Below are 22,107 nucleotides of genomic sequence, written 5' to 3'. Positions count from 1 at the left end.
TATTAATTTATATATAGAATTACATTTAATTAGTTTATCTTAATTTAGGATATTATTGTTTGTATTGCTATAATTGTTATTGTTGAATTTATGTTTTAAATGTTAATTGAAATATAGAATTAAATTTAATTAGTTTATCTTAATTTTAGGATATTATTGTTTACCTGTCATTGTTATTGCTTGTAACTCTAAGTACCAATTTAACAATGAATGTTCATAGTTGAAATTGATTCTTTTACTTGAATTTCGTTATATGATGTTATTGAATAAGATGTTTTGTGTTGATGATGATGAGTTGGGTTGAAATCCAGGATGATTGGATCGGGATGTGAAATAAAATTGGAAGTGTAATATGATTTTGTCGATAACTTGGGATCCCCCGGTATAGGGGAGACTCTGTCAAATTTTTTTAAAAATAATCGAAGTTAATTATGTAATTATTCGTATAAATTTGTGTAGATGCGTAGAATGAAATCTATAGCACGTCGTCAGAAGACGGTTGCAGCTAGTTCTTCTAGCAGCGAGGAGAACGTATCTTTAGGTGCTGATCATGGCGAGGAATCTACGCCAACTTGGGATGCTGCCTCTTCTAGCGTGGTTTCACAGCACAGAAGCGGTGTGCCTTCACAGCGGGGTCAATTCACCCGCAAGTACCAGGCACAATGGAAGGATGACCTCTCAATGTAAGTTTGTTTAGGTTTTACTTTTTTTATATATATACTTATAACATAATTTATGAACAACTAATTAATATTATTACTTTTATTTAATTTCAGGTTCACAAACATTGAGGCTGCAAGGGCTATAACATTGGCGTTTAAATCGTCGATGGAGATTCCATTGTTTCAATGGAGCCAGGTTTCCAAACATCTTGAGTGGAAACCTAATATCGATGCATGGTTTAAGCGATTTCAGGTCGGTGTTAGTTTTTAATTTTCAGCTTATTTTTAATAAATAATTTTTATAATTTTATATCTTGTAATATTTTTATTTTATATGAATTATTTATATACACAAAACAAATTTGAGTGGGATAGGGCGAACAACAATGTTGTGAGGAGGGTATGGGAGAATCACGCGGCAACTAGGTAACATCGAAAATAATATATATTTTTTTTATATAATTTTATATTTTAAATTCTAATTTGTTACTATGGAAGTAGGTTGCGTGATTTTTGGTATGACACCTAAAAAAAATAAAAAAGAAACGCGAGGGATAACGGTCTTGAAGGATGGAATGAGGTGGCGGTTTGGTGGGAATTCCGCCATTCATCTCGGGGGAAATATGGACGGCATATATTGAGCACGTGACCTCAGAGCGGTTCTCACGGCGCTCACAGTCCGGCGCCAACAACCGGAACCGACAAATTCATGGTTCGGTGACCACGCACATTGGCGGATCCGTCCCATTCAGCGCACATGCAAAGCGGATGGGTAAGATTAATTTTAATGAAATATATCGTTAATTAATTTATCGTTTCTTATTAAATAACTTTCAACCTATTTTTTCCTTACAGGCTGCGTCTCTTGGATGTGAACCGAGTCCAATGGAGCTGTTTGTAGAGACGCATGTGCGGAGTCAAGACCGCCAAAAAGGGGTGCAGCAGTTTGTGGACAACCGTGCTCAGCACTTTGTGGTATGTTCATTCATTCATTTTATTTTATAAGTTATTATTTTCTTGAATTGCATATGATGATTTTTTTAAAAAAATTTCAGGAGACCTATTATAGCCGGTTGAGGGAGAGATATGGGGACAATCCTTCGACCCATCCAGATTTCGATCCAGATTTGTGGATGGAGGTGGGATCGTCTGGTGGACCCGATAAAAATCGGGTCTACGGGCTCTCAAACACTATGGCTGAAAACTTGTGTTCGGCTCGTAGTGTCTCAACCGTTGGGAGCTCTCCATCAGTATCGAGCACCCAGTCTGAGGACCTCATTGCCTTGAAACAACAATATCAACAACTCTCGATGAATTATAATGAGCTCCGTCACATAGTCATGGAGATGAGATCAAAGATGGGTGATGATACTTGTGCAGGGTCTTTTTGGCCGTACAGTCCCAGGAACAACCAGCCTCCTCCTCCTCCTCCTCCACCTCCACCACTATCCTAGTTTAATTTTGTTTTTTAAACACATTAAATTTGTAATGTGACACGACCAAAAGATTGATGTCTTCTCCTAAGTGCAGGAGTGTCGAAGTAATAAATAACCCGGCAAGACCGGGGTCAAACCACAGAGAGGTTAATTGTATAAATTATAATTAATAAAACAACAACAACAACAACAACAACAATAATAACAATAATAATAGTAACAATAATAGTAATAGTAATAATAATATTAATAGTAGTAATAATAATAATAATACTCAGTACGTGGCATTGTTATACCTGAGAATGATCTAAAAGATCGGGTCACAGGTTTCCAGCCTATATACTGAATTTATGAAAAGATCAAAGAGATATATTATATAATATAAACAGATTTCTGATGCGAATGAACAAGGCAAGACCAACAATGTCAGGATCCTTGATCAAACACAGAGCATACTTAACGTACATAAAATATAACAAGAATGTAAATAATAATAATAATAATAATAATAATAATATTAGTAGTAGTAGTAGTAGTAGTACTAATAATAATAAAGAAGAAGAGGAAGAAATTGATGAGAACTTTGAGATGGAAGATTAATGTAAAGATTAAACGATGATAAAAACAAATGTCAAGGTTAGAGGATCCACCAATGGTATTTTAAACAAGTATAGTATAAACTCTTATTACTCAATTTGGAAACCACACACGAAGGAGGTTCCAATCGGATGATTTGTCATTAATAGCTCATTATAAATTATTAACATGATCATATTAATTATCTTATTTACATAACACCAAACTTTTAAATATTGTCAGGAATTCATGATGTTAACTGATGTTAACAACAAATCAAGTTCCTTTCATAGCTCAGGTGTAGGTAATACCATACGGTTGGGCTATGAGAGTGCCAAGCATTTGTTGTACCAAGTGTTATACTACACAAATCTAGATTAACCATTTAACAAGCAAGGTATTAAGAATTAGTAAGATAAAAAGATAAGACATGTTAATATTAAACATTAAGGTCCATGTTGAGTTTACACCATACTTGTTTTTACACCATTAGTGTAACCTTTTCACCTTGACATAATAAACTTAGCTAAACATAATGAAGAAGAGAAACATAAATAAACAAAACAAGAACATAAATAAGATACAAGTTAACTAAGGAAAGGAAAGGAAATGAAAAGCATAAACAAGAAATTAATGAAAGCAAAACTTAAGAATTACAAAAAATTATAAAGAGAGAAATAAAGAGCATGAACTTGATCTGAACAACCCCTAAATACATGGCAAATGCCTCCTTTTATAGGCCAAAATTCGAAATTATTGATTTGATGACTAATTGTTGAGTGGGTGGCCAACTTTTGACTTTGTGAAAATCCTTATCTTCTTGTCTGAATAAAATGAAAATGCTAGCATCAGAACTGGGTCCACTTGAAAACATAAAAGTTGTATGAAATTGACTCAGCTTTCCAGGAAAAAAGATGGAGGTGATTTGGACTTCTAGAACTCCAGATATGGGCTAAACACTGAACAGTGTTCGGGCTGTAGGACAGATTCGGACTTCTCCGTTGTTGCTTTAATTTGGAATTGAAAACGGCCTTCTTAGATCTTGATGAAAACATGAAAGTTGTAGGCCTATGTCTTACCAAATCTGTGTAAACATTTGAGATCATTTGGACATCTAGAACTCGAGATATGACCCAATTACCGAACAGTGTTCCAGTTTGGACTGCACCAACATCTCTTTTCAAAGTTCGGCCCTCTCTTTGTCCTTTCAATTTCCATACTTGAACTCATCAATCAATCCTTTGATTTATGTGATAGGCCTGCATTTAAGATGAACATTTACCATATATTAAAGCATTTTATAGTATTAGACTTGTTAATATCAAACATGCTTTAGTTAAGGAGTTATTGATACTTTAAGTGCAAAATGATGATATAAAATCTTGATAAATATGCACTTTTAAGTACTAATCACACCCCCCAACCAGCTTATTACTAGTCCCTAGTAATCAAAGCGTTAAAATAGAAAAACAATTTGCAAATTTCATAAAGCAAGACATTCATCATTCAACTTCCATTAATCTATCCAGATAAACAAACTCTCATTAAATTCATATATCTGCTCAATACCTCTTAAACAAGATATTACTAAACCTTTCTTTTGTGCTCAAAATATCAACATATAGTTATGGGGCTTTACTTGGAAGAAAAACAAATTTTTGCTCCAATGTTTAAGGTTAACTTTCTTGGGTTAGGATTATTATCTTCTTTTTTTTTCTTTTTTTATTTTTTTTTATTTTTATACACATATATCTTAAAACACAATGCATCTTTAACCCATGTAACGAGTTTTCAGCTAATGACTCCCAGACCAGTTGGTTTTAGGGCATTAGGTGTTGAGACACCCCTACGAGCTTAGTAACTCGGGTTGCAGATACTGATATGTAGATAGTGCAATGTTTGATTCCCTTAAGCTTTTCTCCTCAACCCATGTAACAAGCGTTGGGCCAATAGCTCCCAAGTCAGTTGACTTTAGGGTATTAAGTGTTAAAACACCCCTTCGGGCTTAATTGCTTAGGTTAGGGAGGCTACGAAACCAAACTTATCTACCTTTTTATTATCATTATTATTATATTTTTTTTTGTTTTTTGTTTTTTTTGTTTTTTTGCAAATTATATACTATCCATTTCCCTTAGTTGTTACCTTTAACAAAAGAACATAAATAATGCAATAATCCAATGTGCAACCCACAATCATATGTTAAAGTGTGTGTGTGAAAATGAAGATTTAAAAATACTTGTTAAATGAGCATATGAGCAGAATCAAGTGCTAACAATACGAGAGTTTGTAAACCTGAATATTTCAAGAAGTATTATGATAGACCTTGTTAAGAATGTTTACTAAGATGCGTCTCAAGAGTCACTTTAACAAAAGAACTCCTTTTACTCTGCCATCCTAGTAACAACAGTTTGGCAAATAGTTTATGAAATAGAAAACACATTTTTTTTTTAATATATCAACTACTACCCTTTTCCCCCCATCCAAAATGAGACATTGTCCTCAATGTTGTAAGGTAGAAAGATAGAGTATAGAAGACATCACCTGAAATAGCGAACACTGACAAACCTGAACAAATAAATAAAAAAAAACAAAACACAATAATAAAACCAAAAGACGCAAATATTTACAAACGCAGGCTCAAATCCAATCTAATCTTTTTACGGCTTTCCTTAGTTGACCAATTTATGCGACTCATGGAAGGATTAATTACAGGGATGAAAGATTGTAGTTGGTCAATCAATTGTTCAGCAGTAGCAGCAGAGATTATGATTTGTCGTGGTGAAGATGTTAGAAATTCCTGTTCCACAGCATGATCAAGAAAAGACAACAACTTATCATAAAAACCATTAACATTTAACAAACCTATGGGTTTATGGTGAATGTGTAGTTGGGCCCAAGAGGAAATATGAAAGATCTCTTCCAATGTGCCCAGACCACCTGGTAAGGCAATGAAGGCATCAGCATGGTTAAACATTGCATTCAGTCGATCAGACATTGTGGGGACCTGTAATTCCTCTCCAATTGTTTTTCCAATGATGTCCCCTTGTGCTAAAGCTTTGGGGACTACCCCCAAAACTTGACTACCTCCTAAAAATGCAGCTATTGACACTCCCCCCATTAACCCAAGGCTGCCTCCTCCATACACTAAATGAATCTTTCGCTCAGCTAGTACCTGACCAAGATGATTTGCTGATTCTAAAAACTCTTTTTCTTTCCCAGGACTGGATCCATCGAAAACACAAATATTGGTTATGTGATTACTTGAGGAACCTGCCATTTCTACACACTTCTGTATTTGATGAATGTATGGGTTGAGTAGAAATGAAGGGAAGGAAAAGAAGAATTTATAGATGAGAAATTGAAAATGCAATCATACCACCTATATATAGGCCAGCCGTAGTCTCACTCTCTTTCTCTCTCTTTATTTATTTATTTATTTTGAAAAAGCATGTGTATGTACAGGTAGTTGTGATTGTGGCTCACATTATTCCTTGGTTTTACGTCCAAGAACGGCTTAAACGCCCTCTATGGGTCGGGGATAGGCTTCCCATCCAGTTTTCTTAAAAACTGGCAAACAGGGTCTTTTTTAGTCAGATTCCCAAGACTAAGTCGAGCATGTTCTTTATGGAATTGTGGCCATAAATCATGAATTGCACGATGCACATCTCCACTAGGGTGCGTCTCAAGAGTCAATAGAAGATTATCTAAAGACCCCTTACTCAGGCCATCCTTAATGAATTGTATTTTATCTTCACGGTTTACAGATACCATTCCTAAAGAACGACATGTCGCATTACAAGTCCATCTGGCACATCGGTGACAGACTTGCAGTCGTTTTGCACGACGTTTCTTTGCAAAAGTGCTCTTACCTGTTCCAGGCATGTATGAAATGAAAGAATTGGAGGACTCACCTGATAATCGGACCTTTGCTTCAATTAGCCAACGAATATCTTCAGGAATTCCATGGTTCATTAACAACCTCAATCTTTCACACCTAGCACGATAAATTTTTGTAATCGCATTCTGAGGCAAAGCGGGAAAATACTTTTTCAATTTTTCAAAAGTGGTGTCCATTTTCAACTGAGAATTGGGGGAGAGATTCAAAGAAAGCAGAAAGAGCAAAGAATTGCACAAATATATACACAGATATCAGTTATCATGGGAAACTGAAAGAACCGACTTAAGAGTCACGGAGTACCGTTATCCGCCATTTGATCGGGGTGAGAGACTAGCAAAACAAAAGTCACACAAAAACAATGTGAGAAAAAGAATCAATCTTTATATACAAGATCACCCAATTCAATAGAGTCATTTTCAACTGAAAAATTGTCAAAATAAACTTTCAAACGATGGCCATTTACCTTGAAAACATTACCATTCTTTGGATTTTCGATATCACAGGCCCCATATGGATACACATGTTTCACAATAAAAGGACCGCTCCATCTTGATCTTAGTTTTCCAGGAAATAAATGGAGTCGAGAATTATAAAGCAAGACTTTTTGACCAACATTGAATGTTTTTCTCAGTATTTTCTTGTCATGAAACTCTTTGATTCTTGCTTTATGAATTCTTGAATTGTCATATGCATCATTTCTTATTTCCTCAAGCTCATTTATTTGCAATTTTCGCAGCTGACTAGCATCATCAATGTTTGAATTGAAAGCTTTAATAGCCCAATAAGCTTTATGTTCAATTTCCACAGGCAAGTGACAAGGTTTTCCATATACTAGTCTATAAGGTGACATACCTAATGATGTTTTATATGCAGTTCGATAAGCCCAAAGTGCATCATTAAGTCTTAAAGACCAGTCTTTCCGATTAGGGTTCACCGTTTTCTCTAAGATCTGTTTGATCTCCCTATTAGCAAGTTCTACCTGTCCACTCGTCTGAGGGTGATAAGGGGTGGAAACTTTGTGTGTGATTCCATATTTCTTCATTAAAGACTCAAATGGCTTGTTGCAGAAATGTGTTCCACCATCACTTATCATGGCTCGAGGGATTCCAAATCGACTTAAAATGTTTTCTTTCAAAAACTTTATCACTGTTTTGTGATCATTGGTTCGACTTGGAATTGCCTCTATCCATTTTGAAACATAATCTACTGCGACCAATATATACAAGAAACCAAATGATGGAGGAAATGGACCCATAAAATCTATACCCCAACAGTCAAAGATCTCAATGACAAGAATAGGATATAAAGGCATCATGTGACGTTTTGAAATAGATCCCAACTTTTGACAATTTTCACAAGTCTTGCAGACTGCATGTGAGTTTTTGAACATGGTGGGCCAGTAAAATCCACTTTGTAAGATTTTTGCAGTTGTCTTTCTTGATGAGAAATGACCCCCACATGCCTCAGAATGACAAAATTTAATGACACTACTTACCTCATTGTCAGGAATGCATCTTCGAAATATTTGATCAGGACAATATTTGAATAAATAAGGGTCATCCCAATAAAAGTTCTTCACTTCGTTCAAGAACTTTCTTTTGTCTTGGGTACTCCAATGAGCTGGCAATTGTTCTGAAACAAGAAAATTAACAATATTAGCAAACCAAGGCATTGTAGAGACAGAAAATAAAGATTCATCAGGAAAGTAGTCATCGATTGGTGTGATGTCAGATCTCGAATCGGTTGTCAATCTTGACAAATGATCTGCGACAACATTTTCGGTGCCTTTCTTGTCTTTGATTGTGATATCAAATTCTTGAAGTAACAAAATCCACCGCACCAATCTAGCCTTAGAATCTTTCTTAGAGAGAAGATATTTCAATGCTGCATGATCACTAAAAACAACAACAGGTGAGCCAACAAGATAAGATCTGAACTTGTCACATGCAAATACTACTGCAAGTAATTCTTTTTCAGTGGTAGTGTAATTCATTTGAGCACTATTTAAAGTTTTACTTGCATAGTAAATCACATAAGGTTTCTTATCTTTTCTTTGTCCCAAGACAGCACCCATGGCATAATCACTAGCGTCACACATTATTTCAAAAGGTAGTGACCAATCAGGAGGTTGAATGACAGGAGCAGAAGTAAGCAAGCTTTTAAGTTTAACAAGGGCTTTTTCACATTGTTCAGTCCATTCAAAAACTTTTTCCTTTGTTAGAAGGTTACACAATGGTTTAGATATTACACTAAAATCTTTGATGAACCTTCTGTAAAAACCAGCATGTCCTAAGAATGATCTAACATCTTTAACAGATTTTGGTGTTGGTAAGTTGGCAATTAACTCGATTTTAGATTTGTCAACCTCAATTCCTTTCGATGAAACAATGTGACCAAGTACAATGCCGTTTGTTACCATAAAGTGACATTTTTCCCAATTCAGTACAAGATTCTTCTCTTCACACCTGTTCAAAACCTTTTCCAAGTTAGTTAAACAATCATCAAATGAATCACCAAAAACAGAAAAATCATCCATAAAAATCTCAAGAAAACGTTCAACCATATCACTGAATATGCTAAGCATGCATCTTTGAAACGTGGCTGGTGCATTACATAACCCAAAAGGCATTCTTCGATATGCAAAAGTACCAAATGGACATGTGAAAGTAGTCTTCTCTTGATCTTCCAATGCAATTTCAATTTGATTGTAACCTGAATAGCCATCTAGGAAACAATAAAATTCATGACCTGCAACTCTTTCTAGGATTTGATCCATGAAAGGTAAAGGGAAATGATCTTTTCTAGTCATTGAATTAAGTTTCCTATAGTCAATGCACATGCGCCAACCAGTAATAGTCCTAGTTGGAATTAACTCATTTTTCTCATTTGTTATCACAGTGACTCCAGACTTTTTGGGTACAACTTGGGTAGGACTTACCCATTTGCTGTCAGAAATAGGATAAATGATTCCATTATCTAGAAGCTTAATGACTTCATTTTTCACTACTTCTTTCATATTAGGATTAAGTCTTCGTTGCATTTCTCTAGATGGTTTAGCATTTTCCTCCAAATAAATCCTGTGTGTGCAAATCAAAGGACTAATTCCTTTTATGTCAGCTATGGTCCATCCTAATGCATTTTTGTGCATTTTCAGAGTCTGTAATAACTTACCTTCTTAATGTGCATTAAGTTTGGAAGAGATTATTACCGGAAAAGTTTCATTTTCTCCCAAAAATGAGTATTTGAGATTGAATGGTAATGGCTTCAAATCAGGTTTTGGTGGTTGAACACTTGAAGGTATGGACTCAATTGATTGTGGTGGCAATTCTTCAATTTGTGGTCCCCAATTACATGTCTTTGCTTCTTCCTGAAAATAAACCATTTGCAACTCGTCGGGTTCATCAATCTCAATTTCACTAGAAGTGGTTTGAAATTGATCATGAACTAATTTTTCAATAAAGTCCACTTCCTGTAAATCATTATCATCTCCAGGTTGCTTGCAAATGTTGAAAATATTCATCTCCAATGTCATGTTTCCAAATGATAGCTTCATCAGTCCATTCCTACAATTAATCAATGCATTAGAAGTTGCAAGAAATGGACGTCCTAAAATAACAGAAATTGAATTACATGCTTCAACAGGTTGTGTATCCAAGACAATAAAATCTATAGGGTAAATGAATTTATCAACTTGTACTAACACATCCTCAATTATCCCTCTAGGCACTTTTACAGATCTATCAACAAGTAAAAGAGTTACAGAAGTTTGTTTTAACTCACCTAGATTGAGACTTTGAAAAACCGAATATGGAAGTAAATTCACACTAGCTCCAAGATCAAGTAAAGCTCTTTCAATTTTATGTTCTCCAATAAAGCAAGAAATTGTAGGACAACCAGGGTCTTTATATTTCAAAGCATTATTGTTCTGAAGAATAGCACTTACTTGTTCGGCTAAAAATGCTTTCTTTTTCACATTCAGTTTTCTCTTCACAGTGCATAGATCTTTCAAAAATTTAGCATAGGAAGGTACCTGTTTAATAGCATCCAACAAAGGTATATTGATCCTTACCTGTTTGAAAGTTTCAAGGATTTCAGAATTGTGATTGACTTTTCTTTGTTTGCTCATGGCATGAGGAAATGGAAGTGCTGGTGGAGAATCAGTCTTTTCTTTACAATGTTTAGATTCAACCCCTTCCTTACCCTCAGAGATTGACTCATCATGTTTCTCACAAGGTTCAAGAGTGGGTTTTTCAATAACCTTACCACTGCGAAGAGTGATCACTGATTTGACTTGATCCATGTGTTGGTTTCCGGAACTACTTGCATTTGCATTGTATTGCCCCTTTGGATTTTGCTGTGGTTGAGATGGAAATTTACCTTTCTCTTGAAAACTGAGAGCAGATGTGAATTTTGCAAGAGCATCTATAAATTTGTCATGCTTTGAGCAAGTTGAGTGTTGATTGTCTCTTGCTTTTCAATGAATGCATGCAATGTTTCCTCAAGATTTCTTCTAGGAGGTGGAATATAAGGAGGTGCATATCCATGAGAATTTTGGAAATTATGGTGTGCTTGAAATGGTGGTTGTGAAGTTTGTGCATTGTTGTTATCACTCTTCCAACTGAAATTCGGGTGATTTCTCCAACCAGGGTTGTATGTTTGCGAGTATGGGTTATGATTGGGCCTTTGGAAACTGTTTAAAGCATGGGCTTGTTCATGGAGGCATTCCTTGAAAGAAGGCAAAGTTGGACAATCATTGGTTGCATGTTCATTTGTTTCACAGATTTGACACACAATGTCTTGAATAGATTTTAATTGACCACTCTTTTTCAATTCTAGTGCCTCGACTTTTCTAGCTAAAGATGTAAACTTGGCTTGGAGGTCATGATCTTCCCTAAGGTTATATATACCTCCACTAGATGTATGAGGTTGGGTTTTACTTGGTGCCTCATAAGTGCCTGTAGTGTCCCAATTTTGCGCATTTTCAGCTAGCAAGTCTAGGTACTCCATTGCTTCATTAGGGTCTTTATCTTTAAAAGTTCCATTGCACATCAATTCAACCATTTGCCTATCTTTAGGTGCTAATCCTTCATAAAATTATGAAACCAATCTCCATGTTTCAAAACCATGATGAGGGCAAGTATTAAGCAAGTCTCGATACCTATCCCAACATTGGTAAAATGTTTCACCTGGTTTTTGAGTGAAAGTGGTGATTTGTCTTTTGAAAGAGTTGGTTCTGTGAGATGGAAAAAACTTCTTTAAAAATTGTTGTTGCATTTCATCTCAAGTACGAATGAATCCTGACCTAAGATTTTGTAGCCATGTTTTAGCTTTATCTTTTAATGAAAAAGGAAAAAGCTTTAATCTAATGGTATTCATGCTACAATTTAAGTCATTATAGGTGTTACAAACTTCTTCAAATTCTCTCAAATGCAAGTATGGATTTTCTAGATCTAAGCCATGAAAAGAAGGTAAAAGTTGAATAATGCCAGACTTAAAATTAAAATGGGATGCATCAAGAGGGAAAACTATGCATGAGGGTGCACTTGTTCTTGCGGGATTCATGTGGTCTCTAAGTGTCCTAACACGGTTATTCTCATTATTCTCATTATGAAGTGACTGGTTATCTTCTTCGGCCATATTTTCTGAAAATGATGAGGATATCCTACAAAGTCTACCACTTAATGTACATGACCAAACACTCATGCACGTGTAGAAAGAGAATAAAAGGAAGAAGAAAACAAAAGAAAAAAAAAACAAAACAAAAGAAACAAAGTTAGATACAAGAAAAGTGAAAAGAGAAAACAAAATAAATACTATAATTTGTACAAGAATTTACCTCCCCGGCAACGGCGTCAAAAACTTGACACGACCAAAAGATTGATGTCTTCTCCCAAGTGCAGGAGTGTCGAAGTAATAAATAACCCGGTAAGACCGGGGTCGAACCACAGAGAGGTTAATTGTATAAATTATAATTAATAAAACAACAACAACAACAACAACAACAATAATAACAATAATAATAGTAACAATAATAGTAATAGTAATAATAATATTAATAGTAATAGTAATAATAATAATACTCAGTACGTGGCATTGTTATACCTGAGAATGATCTAAAAGATCGGGTCACAGGTTTCCAGCCTATATATTGAATTTATGAAAAGATCAAAGAGATATATTATATAATATAAACAGATTTCTGATGCGAATGAACAAGGCAAGACCAACAATGTCAGGATCCTTGATCAAACACAGAGCATACTTAACGTACATAAAATATAACAAGAATGTAAATAATAATAATAATAATAATAATAATATTTGTAGTAGTAGTAGTAGTAGTACTAATAATAATAAAGAAGAAGAGGAAGAAATTGATGAGAACTTTGAGATGGAAGATTAATGTAAAGATTAAACGATGATAAAAACAAATGTCAAGGTTAGAGGATCCACCAATGGTATTTCAAACAAGTATAGTATAAACTCTTATTACTCAATTTGGAAACCACACACGAAGGAGGTTCCAATCGGATGATTTGTCATTAATAGCTCATTATAAATTATTAACATGATCATATTAATTATCTTATTTACATAACACCAAACTTTTAAATATTGTCAGGAATTCATGATGTTAACTGATGTTAACAACAAATCAAGTTCCTTTCATAGCTCAGGTGTAGGTAATACCATACGGTTGGGCTATGAGAGTGCCAAGCATTTGTTGTACCAAGTGTTATACTACACAAATCTAGATTAACCATTTAACAAGCAAGGTATTAAGAATTAGTAAGATAAAAAGATAAGACATGTTAATATTAAACATTAAGGTCCATGTTGAGTTTACACCATACTTGTTTTTACACCATTAGTGTAACCTTTTCACCTTGACATAATAAACTTAGCTAAACATAATGAAGAAGAGAAACATAAATAAACAAAACAAGAACATAAATAAGATACAAGTTAACTAAGGAAAGGAAAGGAAATGAAAAGCATAAACAAGAAATTAATGAAAGCAAAACTTAAGAATTACAAAAAATTATAAAGAGAGAAATAAAGAGCATGAACTTGATCTGAACAACCCCTAAATACATGGCAAATGCCTCCTTTTATAGGCCAAAATTCGGAATTATTGATTTGATGACTAATTGTTGAGTGGGTGACCAACTTTTGACTTTGTGAAAATCCTTATCTTCTTGTCTGAATAAAACGAAAATGCTAGCGTCAAAACTGGGTCCACTTGAAAACATGAAAGTTGTAGGAAATTGACTCAGCTTTCCAGGAAAAAAAATGGAGGTGATTTGGACTTCTAGAACTCCAGATATGGGCTAAACACTGAACAGTGTTCGGGCTGCAGGACAGATTCGGACTTCTTCGTTGTTGCTTTAATTTGGACTTGAAAACGGCCTTCTTAGATCTTGATGAAAACATGAAAGTTGTAGGCCTATGTCTTACCAAATCTGTGTAAACATTTGAGATCATTTGGACATCTAGAACTCGAGATATGACCCAATTACCGAACAGTGTTCTAGTTTGGACTGCACCAACATCTCTTTTCTAAGTTTGGCCCTCTCTTTGTCCTTTCAATTTCCATACTTGAACTCATCAATCAATCCTTTGATTTATGTGATAGGCCTGCATTTAAGATGAACATTTACCATATATTAAAGCATTTTATAGTATTAGACTTGTTATTATCAAACATGCTTTAGTTAAGGAGTTATTGATACTTTAAGTGCAAAATGATGATATAAAATCTTGATAAATATGCACTTTTAAGTACTAATCATAATGAAAATTTGGATGAATATTATTTAACATTATTTTTATATTTTTAATGTTTAATCCAATTTTATTTGTTTATTAGAGTTTTACTATTAATAAATTATTTTTTTATATATATTTTAAATAGATACCGATAGCTTTACCAACGGATATTATCCGTCGGTGATTCACAGAGAGTTGCCAAACAATTACCAGCCATGCCATCATTACCGACATATATTATCCGTCGGTGATCACATACAGACGGCTTTACCGACAAATAATATCAGTTGGTATTTCATAGAGAGTTGCCACACAATTACCACCGATGCCATAATTACCGACGTATTATTCGTCGGTAATTACCGTTGAAAATTCAGACGGATTTAGTCCGTCGGTAATGTTCCCGCGGGAAATTTTTTTTTTGGTGCGCGTATCCGTCTGTAAGACCGTTGGTGTTATGTTGGTGGGTTGTTTTTTTTATTTGCGACAGAATTAGCGACGGAAAGGGGTATTACTGACGACTATTATACCAACGGACATGTTCCGTCGGTGAGGCCGTCGGTAATTATTTCACCGACGAAGTTAATTCCTGTCACCAACGGAATTAGTCCGTCGGTAAAACTGTTTAATGGTGTAGTGCAGCCAAGAGAACTGCAAGACTTCATTAAAGCTGATCACGTAGAAAACCATGCGGAACCATGCAAAGCTATGCATATAACCAAAGCAAACAAAAGATCCGTGGACCCAATAGCCATCTTCCACTAAGCTTCAGGGTAGGACAAGAAGGTAATAGTAAACCAGCAACATCAACAAATAGCTCTTTCTGTAAACAAACTGAGTAGAAGGAAACCCAACTACAAAGAATAGCTGCAGCAGACGATGATGACTAACATCCACACAGGGCCAAGGGAAACCAACAACAACATTGGTTATCCTAGAAACCTAATCCATGGAAAGGTGTCTAGCCTAACCAATACACAAAACTATATACATAAATAAAAACATCAAGGCTAGTTGATAAAGTGCAAGAAACAAAATCAGCAAAAACCAATACATAGTGCGAGGGACCCGCCAGTGAACAACACATATACCATAGCAACAGGCATGCCGGCTAGAGAGAGAACCAAACCCGTTAAACCACCCAAAACTGCCCGAACCTTCAGTTAACCAAAAAAACAGCAAGACTTCATCAAAGCTTATCACGTAGAAAACCATGCAAGGCCAAGCAAAAAACCAAAGTGATTAGTACTTAAAAGTGCATTTTCATTAAGGCTTTATATCATCGTATTGCACTAAAGTATCATTAAATTCCCTAGCTAAAGCATGTTTTATAATAACAAGTCTGATAATATAATATATCTTTAATTTATGGTAAATGCTTATTTTGAATGCAGGTATATCTCACAATTCAAAGGATTGATTGATGTGATTAACTATTAAAAGTGAAGAGACAAAAAGAGGGCTAGGCTAAGAGAAGAAATGCTGGTTCAATTCCAAACTGGAACACCATTTGGTTATTGGATCATAACTGGAGTTGTAGAACTCGGATTTAGGTTTACTTTATATGGATGGAAAGCTAAGACATAGACCTAAAACTTTCATGAAGAGTCCAAGACTCAATTCTGCCACTGTCAAGTTCAAATCTTAGCAACAACAGAGAAGTCGGAACCTGTCCTGCAGCTCAAACACTGTTCGGTTTTCAGCTCATATCTTGAGTTCTAGAAGACCAATGAGCTCTGTTTTTTTTTCTTGGAAAGCTAAGACAATTGCCCACAGATTTCATGGAACAAAGGGCTCAAATTCTGATGTTAGCAATGACGTTTTGGCAAGCCAACAATGTCAATAACCAGCAGCCAACAATGTCAAAAACCAGCCACCAAATCAATGGTTGGCCACCAACCAAATAGTGTGTCAACCAATCAATAGTTCCACATCTTAGCCTATAAAAAGAGGCATTTGCCATGTATTTAGTCATCTTGGTTTTCAGATCAAGATCATGTACTTGCTTTCTTTCTTTATATTTTGTAATGCTTAAGTTTTGCTTTCATTAATCTCTTGTTTATGCTTTTCATCATAACTATGTTCTCATCTAGTTTATTTATGTTCTTCTTCTTCATTATGTTTAGCTAAGTTAATTATGTCAAGGTGAAAAGGTTTCTCTAATGGTGTTAGAATATGTATAATATAAACTCAACATGGACTTCAATGTTTATTTCCAAGAAAGTTTGCTATTAACATGTCTTATCTTTTTATCTTACTAATTATTAATATCTTGCTTGTTAAATGGTTAATCTAGATTTGTGTTGTATAACACTTGGTACATCAAATGCTTAATCCTTCATAGTTTTCGGCCGACATCGTTGTTATGAGAGGAACTTGATTTGTTGTTAACATAAGCTAGCAACATGAATGCCTGATGATATTTATAAGTATGGTGTTACTTGGATAAGATGATTAATATGATCATGTTAATAATTTATAATAAGCTAATAACGATAAATCATCCGATTGGAACCTCCTTTGTGTGTAGTTTCCAATTGAGTAATAAAAAGAGTTTATATTATATTTATTTGAAATACCATTAGTGAATCCTCTAACCTTGACATCTGTTTTATCATTATTTAATCCTTACACCAATATCACATCCCAAAACTCTCTTCAACTCCTTTTCTGTTATTATTCTCTTCAAATCTTTCTCTTTATTTGTAATTTATATAGTTGACCTCCCTGTGGTTCGACCCCGTCTTGCCGGGTTATTTATTACTTCGACATTCCTGCACTTGGGATAAGACATCAACTCTTTGATTGTGTCACAAAGCATCAAGGGATCCGTGGACCCAATAGCCATCTTCCACCGAGCATCAGGATAGGACAAGAAGCAAACTCAGTAAATAGTAAACCAACAGCATCAACAAATAGCTCTTTCTGTAAACAAAACTGAGTAGAAGAAAACCCAACTACAAAAACAGTGTAGCAAGCAACTAAGATTAACACCTTTCTCATGCAGCAACATGGTAAAGAGAGTGGTCTTTTCATGGAAGTGCAAAACTATATAGAAAAGTATTTGAAATCTTTGGAATGTGGCATCTACAGAGGTGGACTTGTGTGCAAAGATGCGGTTATTTCTTTCATCCCAAATTAAATACACAAGAAGGGCAAGGGACACTCGTCTCATTCTCAGCTGCAGCCCTTTACTCCTACCATTGAGACCTCTGATGGCACTGGAAAGTGTGGGCAGAGCCCGATTTATTCTTAACCAGCTCTTAGTTCAACTCTATAGTAATGAAGTCCAATCGCAGTTGAAAATAAGATGGGCATGTGTCTTGTCATCTCGATTACATAAAGAACAAAGAGTTTATGTGGAGAGGTAGCTGAGCCGGTCCTTTGTTCGGAGTCTACCAAGGGCTGCAAGCCATAGAATGAATTTATTCTGAGGTAGTGACTACTCCTCCCAAACAACCCTAGTACACTGGACACTCTCACCTTTAAACCTGAAAAACTCATGAGCATTAACAAGAAATGTCCCCAAACCAGTATGCCAACTTTCAAGAGTATTGATTGCATCAGGAATGCCTCCGCATTGTTCTACCAGTTGGTTTTTGAGAGTGCAGATGGACTTCCATAGAGGTGATGAAGTGCTCCTTACACCCACAGCCCAGATTGTGGTATGAGGAATGTAATAGTGTGCCACCCAACGTATCCACAAAGAGTCTGATTTAAGGTGAAAGTTCCATAGCTGCTGTGCCAAAAAAACCTTTGTTTCTTGCCCTGATATCTAGGAGAGCTAGGGCACCTTCATGTTTGGGAAGACACACCTTTTGCCAGGAGAAAAGAGCAGAGTGAGGCGAACAAGTGTTCCCGGACCAGAGAAAGCTACGACAGATGCTATTGATCTTGTTAATAACTATACCTAGAATCGGAAAGATACTGAGCCAGAATTGAACCATGCCATGCATAACTGATCTAATGAGCTCAAGGTGACCAGCATAGGAGAGGTTTTTCCCTATCCAACTCTGAATAGATGATTCCAATTTCTACATGAGAGGGGAGAATTGACTAGCCAATAATCTATGAGGACTTAGAGGGACCCCAAGATATCGGAAAGGAAAACTCCCTTCTAAAAAGCTAGTAAGGCGCAAGATGGCAAGCTTAACACTTTCCCCCACTCCACCAAAGTATATAGAGGACTTCGTAGCATTAGTATCAAGGCCGGACATCCATCCAAAAGCAAGAAGCTGCTGGTTTAATATGCTAACAGACTGCATATCACACCGGCAAAGTAATAGGACATCATCTGTAAAAGCTAAGTGGCTGACCCCTAGAGCAAAACATTTGGGGTGGAAATTGAAATCAGTGTGTCGCGTACTCTGTTTAAGCATCCTGGAAAAGTATTCCATACAAGCAATAAAAAGATAGAGGGAAAGAGGATCTCCTTGACGAACTTCGTATTGCCCCTTAAAGAAACCATATAAATCCCCATTAACAGCAACAAAAAAGGAAGCAGTCTTAACACATTGCATAAGGAGACAGACAAAACGAGGAGGGAAACCCAATAACAGAAGTACTTGTCGTAGAAAAGACCATTGAACAGAGTCAAAAGCCTTTCTGAAATCAATCTTATTAATACATCTGGGGATGCCCGCTTCCTCCCATAATGTTGTAGAAGCTCCTGCATGAGGCGGATATTGTCAGCCATATTCCTTCATCTTAGAAAAGCATTTTGGGCAGGGCTGATGATATCCTGAAGAACATGTGTCATTCTCCCCGCAAGAATCTTGGAAATAACCTTATAAATAACATTGCAACAAGAAATCGGCTGAAAATTTGCTGCCAAGTTAGCATTGGACAATTTTGGAACAAGGGCAATGATCGAATGGTTGACCTGCTTGAGCAAATCTCTAGATGCAAAGAAATCCTTGACCGCAGCTCATAAATCACCTCCATGCTTTCTTGAAGAAAAGGGATGAGTATCCATCTGGCCCTAGGCCTTCTCATTGCCAATGTGACTAGTACTTAAAAGTGCATTTTTATCAAGGTTTTATATCATCATATTGCACTTAAAGTATCATTAAATTCCCTAACTTAAACATGTTTTATAATAACAAGTATGATAATATAAGATATCTTTAATTTATGGTAAATGCTCATTTCAAATGCAAGCATGTTTCACAATTCAAAGGCTTGATTGATTTGTATAACTATTGAAATTGAGAAGACAAAGAAAGAGCTAAGCTTAGAGAAGAGATGTTGGTTCAATTCAAACTGGAACACTATTCAGTTATTGTATCATAACTGGCGTTGTAGAACTTGGACTTAGGTATAGTTTATATGGATGGAAAGCTAAGATATAGGCCTAAAACATTTATGAAGAGTCCAAGATTCAAAATGGTCGTTTTCAAGTTCAAATTGTAGCAATAAAAGAGAAGTCGGAATCTGTCCTACAGCCCAAACACTATTCAGTTTTCAGTCCATATCTCGAGTTCTAGAAGTCCAAATGAGCTTATTCTTGTTTTTTTAAAAAGCGGAGACAATTATCCAGGCCTTTCATGAAGACTGTCTATTCAAATTCTGATGTTAGCAATGACGGTTTGTTCAGACAAGAAGATAAGAGTTGTCACCAAGTCAAAGAGGTGGCCATCCATAAATCAATAGTTCCGAATTTTAGCCTATAAAAGGAGGCATTTGCCACACATTTAGGCATCTTGGTTTTCATATCAAGATCTTGCTCTTGCTCTCTTTCTTTGTATTTTGTAATGTTCAAGTTTTATTCCATGTTATATTTTTCTTAATCTCTTGTTTATGCTTTTCATTTCCAACTGTACTTATATAATTGTGTTCTTATCTTGTTTATCTATGTTTCTCTTATTCATAATGTTCAGCTAAGTTTATTATGTCAAGGTGAAATTGTTACACTAATGGTGTAAGAATAAGTATAGTATAAACTCAACTGGACTTTAATGTTTGATACTAACATGTTTTGTATTTATTATCTTACTCACTCTTAATACCTTGCTTGTTAAATGATTAATCTAGATTTGTGTTGAACAACCCTTGGGACAATAAATACTTGGCACTTTCATAGCCTAACTGTATGGTATAACCGACACCTATGCTATGAAAGGAACTTGATTTGTTGTTAACATAAGTTATCACCATGAATACCTGACCACATTTACAAGTATTAAAATTACTAGAATAAGATAATTAATGTAATCATGTTAAGAAATTATAATCTGAATTGGAACCTCCACATTTACAAGTATTAAAATTACTAGAATAAGATAATTAATGTAATCATGTTAATAAATTATAATCTGAATTGGAACCTCCTTTGTGTGTGGTTTCCTGTTGAATAATAAAAAGAATTTATATTATACTTATTTGAAATATCATTAGTGGATCCTCTAACTTTGACAATTGTTTTATATTTGTTTAAATCCTTACATCAATATCACATCTCAAAGCTCTCTTCAACTCCTTTTCTGTTATTATCTATTTCTTTATTTGTAGTTTATACAGTTAACCTCCCTGTGGTTCAACCCCTATCTTGCTGGGTTATTTATTATTTCGACACTCCTGCACTTGGGATAAGACATCAATCTTTTGATCGTGTCAAGTTTTTGGCGTCATTGCCAGGGAGGTAAATTCCTATATAAATTATAATATTTATTTTATTTTCACTTTTCACTTTTCTTGTATCTAACTTTTGTTTCTTTTGTTTTGTTTCGTTTTCTTTTGTTTTCTTCTTCCTTTTATTCTCTTCCTATACGTGCATGAGAATTTGGACACGTACATTAAGTGGTAGACTTTCTAGGAAATCCTCATCATTTTCAAAAAAAATATGGTTGAAGAGGATAATCAATCACTTCATAATGAGAATAATGAGAATAATCGAGTTAGAACACTTAGAGACCACATGAATCCTAGAAGAACAAGTGCACCATTATGTATAATTTTCCCTCCTGATGCATCTCACTTCAATTTTAAGCCAAACATTATTCAACTTTTACCTTCTTTTCATAGCTTAGATCTAGAAATCCATACATGCATTTGAGAGAATTTGAAGAAGTTTGTAACACTTATAATGACTCAAATTGTAGCATGAACACCATCAGATTAAAGCCTTTTCCTTTTTCTTTAAAAGATAAAGCTAAAACATGGCTATAAAATTTGAGACCAGGATCCATTTGTGTTTGGGATGAAATGCAACAACAGTTTTTGAAAAAGTTTTTTCCATCTCATAGAACAAACTCTTTCAAAAGACAAATCACCATTTTCACTCAAAAGCCAGGAGAAACATTTTACCAGTGTTGGGATAGGTATAAAGACTTGCTTAATACTTGTCCTCATCATGATTTTGAAACATGGAAATTGGTTTCACATTTTTATGAAGGGTTAACACCTAAAGATAGGCAAATGGTGAAATTGATGTGCAATGGAACGTTTAAAGATAAAGACCCAGATGAAGCAATGGAGTACCTAGACTCGTTAGCTGAAAATGCTCAAAATTGGGACACTACAAGTACTTATGAGGCACTGGGTAAAACTCAGCCTCATACATCTAGTGGAGGTATGTACAACCTTAGGGAAGATCATGACCTCCAAGCCAAATTTGCATCTTTAGCTAGAAAAGTCGAGGCACTTGAATTTAAAATGAGTGGTCAATTAAAATCTGTTCAAGATATTGTGTGTCAAATCTGTGAAACCAATGAACACCCAACCAATGATTGTCCAACTTTGTCTTCTTTCAAGGAATGCCTTCATG

General features: G+C 35.2%; 1 non-coding gene across 1 annotated transcript; it reads right to left on the bottom strand.

Moving 5' to 3' along the window:
• Window positions 1-21,593: 21,593 nt before the first annotated feature.
• LOC112327372 (small nucleolar RNA R71) lies at window positions 21,594-21,700 on the bottom strand. Its single transcript, XR_002981594.1, has one exon. It is a non-coding gene; the product is annotated as a small nucleolar RNA R71 (small nucleolar RNA).
• Between the last annotated feature and the right edge of the window lie 407 nt (window positions 21,701-22,107).

This window comes from Populus trichocarpa, chromosome 4, assembly GCF_000002775.5.
Source record: "Populus trichocarpa isolate Nisqually-1 chromosome 4, P.trichocarpa_v4.1, whole genome shotgun sequence".
Classification (NCBI taxonomy): Eukaryota; Viridiplantae; Streptophyta; class Magnoliopsida; order Malpighiales; family Salicaceae; genus Populus; species Populus trichocarpa.
The sequence above is the reverse complement of the archived record's forward strand: the minus strand, read 5'-3'. Positions and strand labels throughout refer to the sequence as shown.